Source organism: Nyctereutes procyonoides, unplaced genomic scaffold (genome assembly GCF_905146905.1).
Source record: "Nyctereutes procyonoides isolate TBG_1078 unplaced genomic scaffold, NYPRO_anot_genome, whole genome shotgun sequence".
Classification (NCBI taxonomy): Eukaryota; Metazoa; Chordata; class Mammalia; order Carnivora; family Canidae; genus Nyctereutes; species Nyctereutes procyonoides.
In genome coordinates this window covers 8,444,795-8,453,400 of record NW_026575140.1, presented here as the reverse complement: position 1 = coordinate 8,453,400, position 8,606 = coordinate 8,444,795, and the positions used below count along the sequence as shown (strand labels likewise).

At 48.1% G+C, this 8,606-nt stretch overlaps 1 protein-coding gene and 1 pseudogene across 1 annotated transcript in view; one reads left to right on the top strand and one right to left on the bottom strand.

Moving 5' to 3' along the window:
• The window catches only part of TANGO6 (transport and golgi organization 6 homolog), a 210,878-nt gene that overhangs the window by 2,044 nt on the left and 200,228 nt on the right, over positions 1-8,606 (bottom strand). The window lies entirely within an intron of this gene.
• On the top strand, positions 923-1,497 carry LOC129497359 (60S ribosomal protein L32-like; annotated as a pseudogene).

The following is an 8,606-nucleotide window of genomic DNA, read 5'->3' as shown; positions in this document are numbered from 1 at the left end:
TGAGTCATACACAGCCAACCGGCTGCCCGTAAGTGACGTGTTTAGAAGCTGAAGGATGGAGCAGCCCGTTTGGAAAGATCCCGTGTGCCCTGGACACACCAGCAGCAAGCATGACTTCTCTGGGAGCAAGTTTTCCCGGGGCCGTTCTAGGATCCTCTCATGCCTAGTTAGTTTCTAAGGCCTCAGCTTTGTCCCATGGGCTTATCGCCTACCTCACTCAGTTGGCTCCAGGGAGTTCTATAGGTGGTGGGCTAGTCAATTAAAAACTCCGAAATGAACAGCGAGCCTCCATGCAACGTCATGAGAACAGTAAACGCTCTGCCCATACCAACTGGGTTGGCCCCCTGACGGCTTCCCCCAGAAGCCAATTCTCTTTTTCTGATCTGCAGGGCCAGCGACCCTATGTTATCAGGCAGCAAGGAGAGTCCTTACCTTTGTAGGGAGCCCGTGCCAGGGAGGATTTGCCCGTAATTAACATCCAGTTTGCGGTGCCCTATTTGCATTCATCTCTTCAAGGGGAGGAGGGAAGGGGAATCTTTAAGGGGCTGATACAATAAAGCTCACGTTTATCTCTGCTTACCACTGGGGATTTAAGAATAGGACTAATCCCATACCCACTTAAAAATGTGAATTCAGATGTTGCTGAATTGGCTCTTACATGGGTTCCGGAGGATAAGCCTCCCTATTCCTGCTCAGTAGTAGAAAATGTGTGCGTGCTGCGTTTCAACATTCATTGAACAGATGCTGAAGACCAGCTCTGAGAAGGGGATGATGCTTTGGCACCAAGAAGTCTCAGGCTGGTCCCTGCCACCTGGACAGTTATCCATTTTGAAGACCGATACACTTGAAAAGTTGTCACCATTCAAGTCACTTTATAATTAGATGCTGAGGCGGAGGTGGCAGCCATCGGTTGCTGGGCATCATGACTGCCCTCAGACCTCTGGTGAAGCCCAAGATCGCTAAAAAGAGGACCAAGAAGTTCACCCGGCACAGTCAGACCGATATGTCAAAATTAAGCGCAACTGGCGGAAACCCAGAGGCATTGACAATAGGGCACGCAGAAGATTCAAGGGCCAGATCTTGATGCCCAACATTGGTTACGGGAGCAACAAGAAAACAAAGCACATGCTGTCCAGTGGCTTCCAGAAGTTCCTGGTCCACAACGTCAAGGAGCTTGAAGTGCTGCTGACGTGTAACAAGTCTTATTGTGCAGAGATTGCTCACAATGTATCCTCCAAGAACCACAAAGCCATTGTGGAAAGAGCGGCCCAGCTGGCCATCAGAGTCACTAATCCCAATGCCAGGCTGCGTAGCGAAGAAAATGAATAGACAGCCTATGTGCGTGTCATATTTGTGTTAATAAAACCATAAAACTACAAAAACAATTAGATGCTGATGAGAGAATCCAACTAGAAGAGTTTGAGGATTTTAGGAAAGAGAGCTCTGTGAGCTGGAATGGGCTGAGCAGAATTTCATGGAGAACTTAGGCTAAGTAGAAAGACAAGAACATTCTAGGTGGGAAGAAGAGCTTAAGAACAAGAGCAGGTCAGGATGCCTGGGTGGCTCAGTCAGTTGAGCGCCCGACTCTTGGTTTCGGCTCAGGTCCTGATCTCCCCGGCATCGTGAGATCAAGCCCCACACAGAGAACCCAAAATTGGGCTCTGTCCTCAGCAGTTTGCTTGAGATTCTCTCTCTGCCTCTCCCCCAACTAACACACACACATACACTCTCTCTCTCTCTCAAATAAATAAATCAATCTTTAAAATGAAAAACAAAACAAAACCAAGAGTAGGTAGAGGAGTGGATGAGGTGTGTTTGAAGGATGACGAAGAGAGGCCCGGATGAAACTAGAAACAGTGATGGGGTGGCTGGCTCTGTCGGTGGAGCATGTGACTCTTGATCTCTGCGCCGAGTGGGTGGACCCCCAAGCTGGGTGTAGGGATCACTTAAAAAAACTAAAATCTTTTTTTAAAAATTTATTTATGATAGTCACAGAGAGAGAGAGAGAGAGAGAGGCAGAGACACAGGCAGAGGGAGAAGCAGGCTCCATGCACCGGGAGCCCGACGTGGGATTCGATCCCGGGTCTCCAGGATCGCGCCCTGGGCCAAAGGCAGGCGCCAAACCGCTGTGCCACCCAGGGATCCCTAAAAAAACTAAAATCTTAAAAAATATTTACACTGCAGCACTTCCAACGGTACCTGCTATAAGGAGCACCTGACGAGGGACACCTGGGTGGCTCAGCTGTGAGCGTCTGCCTTTGGCTCAGGTCTTGATCCTGGGGGTCGTAGGATTGAATCCCACATGGGGGTCCCCCAGGAGCGTCTGCTTCTCTGTCTATGCCTCTGCCTCTCATGAATAAATAAAATCTTAAAAAAAAAAAAAAAGGAGGAGTGCTTGATGAATTTTAGCAACTTAGGGAGAGGATGCTGAGGGCATTCTGGAAGCCTTGAATGACCGAATAAGGAGTTTGGATTTCATCTGGTAATGATGGAGAACGACTGAAGAAGTCCAAGCAAGGTGGGAATAAGTTACAAGTATTGTCTGGGCACAGCTGAGCTATGGTTTGGGTCGGCGATGGGGGGTGGTCAGGCACGGGAACAGGTGTAGGGGCCTGTTAACAAGCCCATAACCAGAGCAAAGTGGGGCGCAGCATGGGGGGGGGTCGTGCCCCCATGGTTGGTGCTGCCCTGGCCTCAGGAAGTGGAGCCGAGGGCAGGTGGTGTCAGTCGCTTGGGCACAAGAGAGGGTCCAAGCGGAGGAACAATCAAGAGAAGGGCGCCTACGGCCTGGAGGGTTGAGAGGGCCATTCTCCAACTTTGGAGGGTCTGGGGTCCCTGCAGCTGATGGTTCCACAAAGATTTCGCCTTCCTGCGATTTTCAGACCTGTGAAGCGCGCGCCCACACCCTGCAGCAGGGGAGGCAGGCACTCCACTTCCCTGGGCTGGGGCTGGAAGCCCCGACCCCCTGCCGCCTGGCCTGGCCTCCCGGTGAGTGCGCCCCCACGCCGACCTGCCGACCTCCCGCTGCAGTGCTCCCCCGCAGCAGCAAGGGGCCGGCAGCCAGGCCACCCCCAGGCTCCGTCCCAGCAACTTCCCTGGGCTGACCACAACCCAAAGCTCTTGAAGCTAATCAAGGTGAATTTAAACTGGCCTCCACCGAATAGCAGGTTGTGTCCCCCAGCTGACTAAACGGGGCGTCCTCCTCAAGGCAGCTTCATCTGCAACCCTGCAACCGGTTAATACATGATTCAAAGTGGAAACCGTGTGCCTTGGCTACAGCCAGGCGGCTACCAGCCGACAGTTACCTTTCATGGCTTGCCCCTCTTACGCCAAGTACTCTGTAATCAGTACCCTTCCTAGGTGCTATGTTTGAAGAAGCAGGTGTAAGGACTCTTCTGTCCTGCAGTTACAATGGGGGATTTTAACTCCAGCCTCTCTCTCTCTCTCTCTCTCTCTCTCTCTCTCTCTCTCTCTCTCTCTCTCTCTCTCCCTCCCCCTCCCCCCCCCTCTCTCTCCCCCTCTCTCCTGGGATGGGAAAATCGTTTTCATTTCAAATTAAGGGGCCTCTGCTCTGCTGGCGGCAGAGCAGTCAGCCCCGACCAAGGGGCCAGGTTCTTTTATGCTGGCTTGAAGGTCAGGATTAGGAGGGCACACCAGAAGATAACCGAATATCAAACCAGATCTGGAGATGCTTTCCCTGGAATCCTGAGCAGCAAAAGCTCTTCCCAGCCATTTTCCCTTTCTCTCCCTCTTTTAGGTGAATGCAGAAAAAAAAAAAATCCAAAAGATGATTTTCAACCATAATCTCCTTCTTGTTAGGATATCGTACAACTACCAGAAATTATGTTCATGAAAAGAACATAGGAATATGCCCAAATGCTTATCGTGCAAGGTTAAGTAAAAAAAGGCAGGATACAAAATTGTTTTGTATGAATGAATACATTTACATTCTTGTCTTCTTTTAAGTCCTATAAATTAAAAGGCAAGAGGGAAGTTCACCCAGATATTAGTATCAGGTTTGTCTAGGTAGTGGAACAATAGATTTTTCTCTCTTTGCTTTTTTCTCGGTAGTCTCCAAATTTTCTATTAATAAGTATAATAATTCAGTAACAAAAAGGTATTTTTAAATTATATAAATCCTGAATTTATAAAATTTCCTTCTAAGCTGGGGCTAGGTGGGGGTACAGTCTATATCATACATGAGTTCAGGTGAAAAGGGTTTGGAAACCCTTTACAAAGAAAGCAGTAAAGGGGCATCTGGCTGGCTCAGCCAGTAGCACATATTTATTTGAGAGCAAGTGGGAGCACAAGCCCGTGAGCAGGGGGAGGGACTGAGGGAAGGGCAGAGGGAGAAGCAGACTCCCCGCTGAGCAGAGAGCCTGATATGGGGCTCCATTCCAGGACCACGATCTGAGCCGAAGGTGGACCTTAGCCAACTGAGCCACCCAGGCACCCCTCCCTAACTCTTGATCTTGGTGTTGTGAGTTCGAGCCCCACACTGGGTGTAAAAAAAAAAAAAAAAAAAAAAGCACTCAAGTAGGGAGGGCCAAGATATAGATAGGATTAGTGGTAGTCAAAACTTGAGTAATTTGCTTTGTTTAAATCCTTCTCACTGGGATCCCTGGGTGGCGCAGCGGTTTGGCGCCTGCCTTTGGCCCGGGGCGTGATCCTGGAGACCCGGGATCGAGTCCCACGTCGGGCTCCCGGTGCATGGAGCCTGCTTCTCCCTCTGCCTGTGTCTCTGCCTCTCTGTCTCTCTCTGTGTGACTATCATGAATAAATAAATAAAAATCTTTAAAAAAAAATAAATCCTTCTCACTGATCCTTTGAGAGAATTTAGCAGAGAAGGAGGGAATATGCATAGCTGTGCTAGCTCATCCAGCACCTTTGAGTGAAAGAAGTCTTCCTCTTGGCAACATAGCCCTTGGCACATCCCAGCTGGTGTCAGCTCCCATACATGCCCTCATCCAGGGCCATGGGGATCCTGTGTAAGGGAGGGAGGTGCACATATGAGCATTCTGAGAGAATGCTTTTACTGAAAAAAAAAAAGTATATCCAATAATGACAATGTCAGCACCATCGAATGGAGGCTGGAGGAAGCCCCAGGGAGGGGTTCTTCTCTGGGTATTGTAAACTGCCCCTCAAGCAAGTACCCACCTGCCTGTCTACACCCACATGTGCACATAATTCACTGTACCCAAAGTGGACACATGCGTTCTTGCTCATTGGACAAGCACACATCTGCTTTCCGGACTTTAGTAGAACACAATCCCAGTCTACCATCCTAGTGTCCCAGCTGCTGTATCAGCAGGAGGGGAACAGATCACTTAAGGTAACCTTGTTCCAAATTCATTTGGCTCTTGTTACAATAACATCAACAACGTCAATGTATTTAAATGTGCTGGCACTTCTGCTTTATGTCCTCTTTCTTTTTTAAATTTATTTTTTTTAATGTCCTCTTTTTTTTTTTAAGACTTTATTTATTTATTCATGAGAGACACACACAGAGAGAGGCAGAGACACAGGCAGAGGGAGAAGCAGGCTCCATGCAGGGAGCCTGATGTGGGACTCGATCCCTGGACTCCAGGATCACGCCCTGGGCCAAAGGCAGCCGCTCAAGCACTGAACCACCCAGGTGTCCCCTCTTTCTTGATGAAATACATCATTAGTCACTGTCACAGAGGAAGCCCAAAGCTGGATCCTCCATAAAAGCAATTAGAGAAGAGCCAAGAGTGGGGGCAGTATGCATCAATTCCTTTGTGGGGAAGGACTTTCCCCCATGAAGTATGGTCTACTATCAGATTTTTTTTTTTTTTGCTAAGAACCCTCCCTAAACACACACACACACACACACACACACACACACACACACACACACACACTCTCTCTCTCTCTCTCTCTCTCTCTCGCTCTCTTTTCTCACTGGGTAAACTAATGCAGTAGTGATTTTGGCATCTGGCTGCTGCACATTAGACTTTTAAAACCTTGGAGCTTTTTAAAAAACACTAATGCCTGGACCCTATCCCAGATCAATTAAAATCACTGGGGGTGAGCCCCAGGCTCGATTTTTTTTTTTTAATTCCCTAGGTGATTCTATTATATATCCAAGGTTGAGAACAGATCCTAAGGATTCTCCTCAGCTGAGATTTGCAAGTGCATTTCTGGCACCAGGACAGCGGAGAGCCAGCCAATCCTGGAGATGAGTTCCAGGGTATAGAAGTGTCTTCCATTTTCCTCTGCCACACCTGTTTGAATGAACTGATCTTAAAAAATGAACATGAGCTAATGAGCTAATAAGCCAGAAGTAAAAAAGGAAAAGGAGAAAGGGCACTGATTTGAACTGGAAATTAAGAGGGAGAGCCAGGGAGAAACAAAGAGGAGAACAGGACCAGATGGGCAGGATCAGTCCCCACATCTCTGCAATATACCTGGAATTGGATTGACAGTTTTTTTGTTGGCAAAGGTACTGCCTGCCTTTTCTAGGAGAACTGGGGGTAGGGGAAACTAGCCAGCCCTTGCAGTGGAAGGACAGAGCTGCCAAAACCTGACTTGGATTAGCTTTCAGTTTATAAACAAAAGAACTTCTGCATTTTGGGGCTTTTCCTACCCCAAGGGTAGGTTAGGGTAACAGGTCCGAGCTGCTCTCTTTTGGTGGTGCATGGAGTCCCCATGACCATCTCTCTCCCTTGGTCTTGGCCTTGGTCATAGCGAAATACCCATGTGGCTGATGCAAGAGCCTCCAACTCTGATGCTCAAAGTTTTGGGGAGAAGTTTGGGCTGGGGAGGGGAACTCAACCCACCCCACCCCCAGCTCTCTGAAGCATCAGCACTACCATTCTTTCAGTGAAGACAGCCTAATTTCAGGTTGGCCCTTCCCTAGGATTAATATGGTCACCATAGGATTTGAAGTTTTGAAAGTGGTGCATGGTCTGATAAAGGTGTGTGTTGTACGTTGGGGTGGGAGAGGACAGAGACGTTTGTTCAAGTTCTAGAGACTCTGGAAGTGTGGAGCAGGTGGTTTTGTTCTCCGCAGCGCCAGGCTACCTTGACATGTGATGACCAGGACTGCACATCAGAAAAGCCCCACCCAGGCACCGTTCTGAGCAGGCTTCAGCTCCAAGGCAGACAGCGAAGATTAAATCTTACATCATTTAATAAACTACTTAAAGGCCCCGCCGCTTCTCCGGGTTCCCCAGCAGAGAGGGAGCTCCTGCAGCTCGGAAGCTCCCTGCAAACTGCCCTCTGCTGACACCCACTGCTCTCACCCGCAGCTGCTCTGGGGTGGAGGATGGTGCTGGCTCACTGGCTAAGCCTCAGAACTAGTGAATAGAGGAACAAGTTTCTCTGCCCTTGTGCACTCACATCTCCTCTTCTTCTGTCTCTTTTCGTTTGCAAAACCTTTCATCTCTGAACCTTATTTTTCCCTTCTGCAAAAGAGGGCTGTTAATTCCAGTCTCGTTTTTCTCTCAAGGGATGGTATGGGATAGAGCTATCAATGAATAATAGCAAGAAATATAGGTGCAATAGATAACCGTTTAAAATGATCCATAGTGATCATTTTGAAAATGAAATCTGAGAACCAGAACCCTGCTTCCAGGAGATGAAAGGGTAAAAAAACCAAACCAAAACAACAGCCAATCTTCAAAGGGGACATTTCCTGGCTCTGATTGGATTGTACGGGAAGACTTTCTACATTTTCTGTGTTGCACACACTCACAACATGGCTCTCTGCCTCCTCTGCTCCCAGGAAGGCAGTCTTGGGTGTCATCCCCAGAGTGAAGAACAAGCCTTTAAATAAGCGATTTCTGAAAGCTGTTAAGGTGTAAGAGCAGGAGGGCTGGCGAGTTTTAGCAGATCTCATCTCTAGCTACTGGGCAGACAACGAGGTTAAACACAAGACATCAAACAAGTTCTGGTGTCTGAGGCTGGGTTTTGGTGTCTGAGGACACTACTTGGAGGGAATCAGGGTTGACCTTTAACTTGACATAGGTGGTCCACTTAAAACAAGCAGGGACCACTTTCCTGGCCTCACTTATATTAAGAACACCCTTCCCCCATCTTCTCACTATTTGGAAATACACTATTAGGTAGCAAAGCAAAGCACAGTGGTTACAAGTCTAGTTTTGGGAGCCAGACTGCCTGGGTCCAAATACTGGTTTAGCTACTTATCACAGGTATGTAATCTGCAACAAATAATTAGCCTCTTGGGCGCCTCACTTTTCTCATCTGTAAAACAGGGATAATAATAACACCTACCTCACAGGCCAAGTGGGAGGATGTACTGGATGTATAGACCTCAAACACACAGAAGAGTCAATAAGCTCTTTATAGTGTTAAGTATTATGTTCAATGATGTAGAGCTACAGCATCATTGACTCTGGGTGTTATAAGATGAACTTGATACTTTGAGGGGCCATCAGGCTCTATGTCCTGAGTCTGGTTTGGGAAGCATGGTCCTTATCCTGGGGACACTCCAAACCCCTTGAGAGGGTATACCCTAATACCCAGGGCACAGTCTCAGAACTGAGAGTCTGATAAAAATTGTTTTTGTCTTTTAGTAGGTTGTACACCCAACCTCTAGAACGAGAGGCATGTGCTTTACTGGC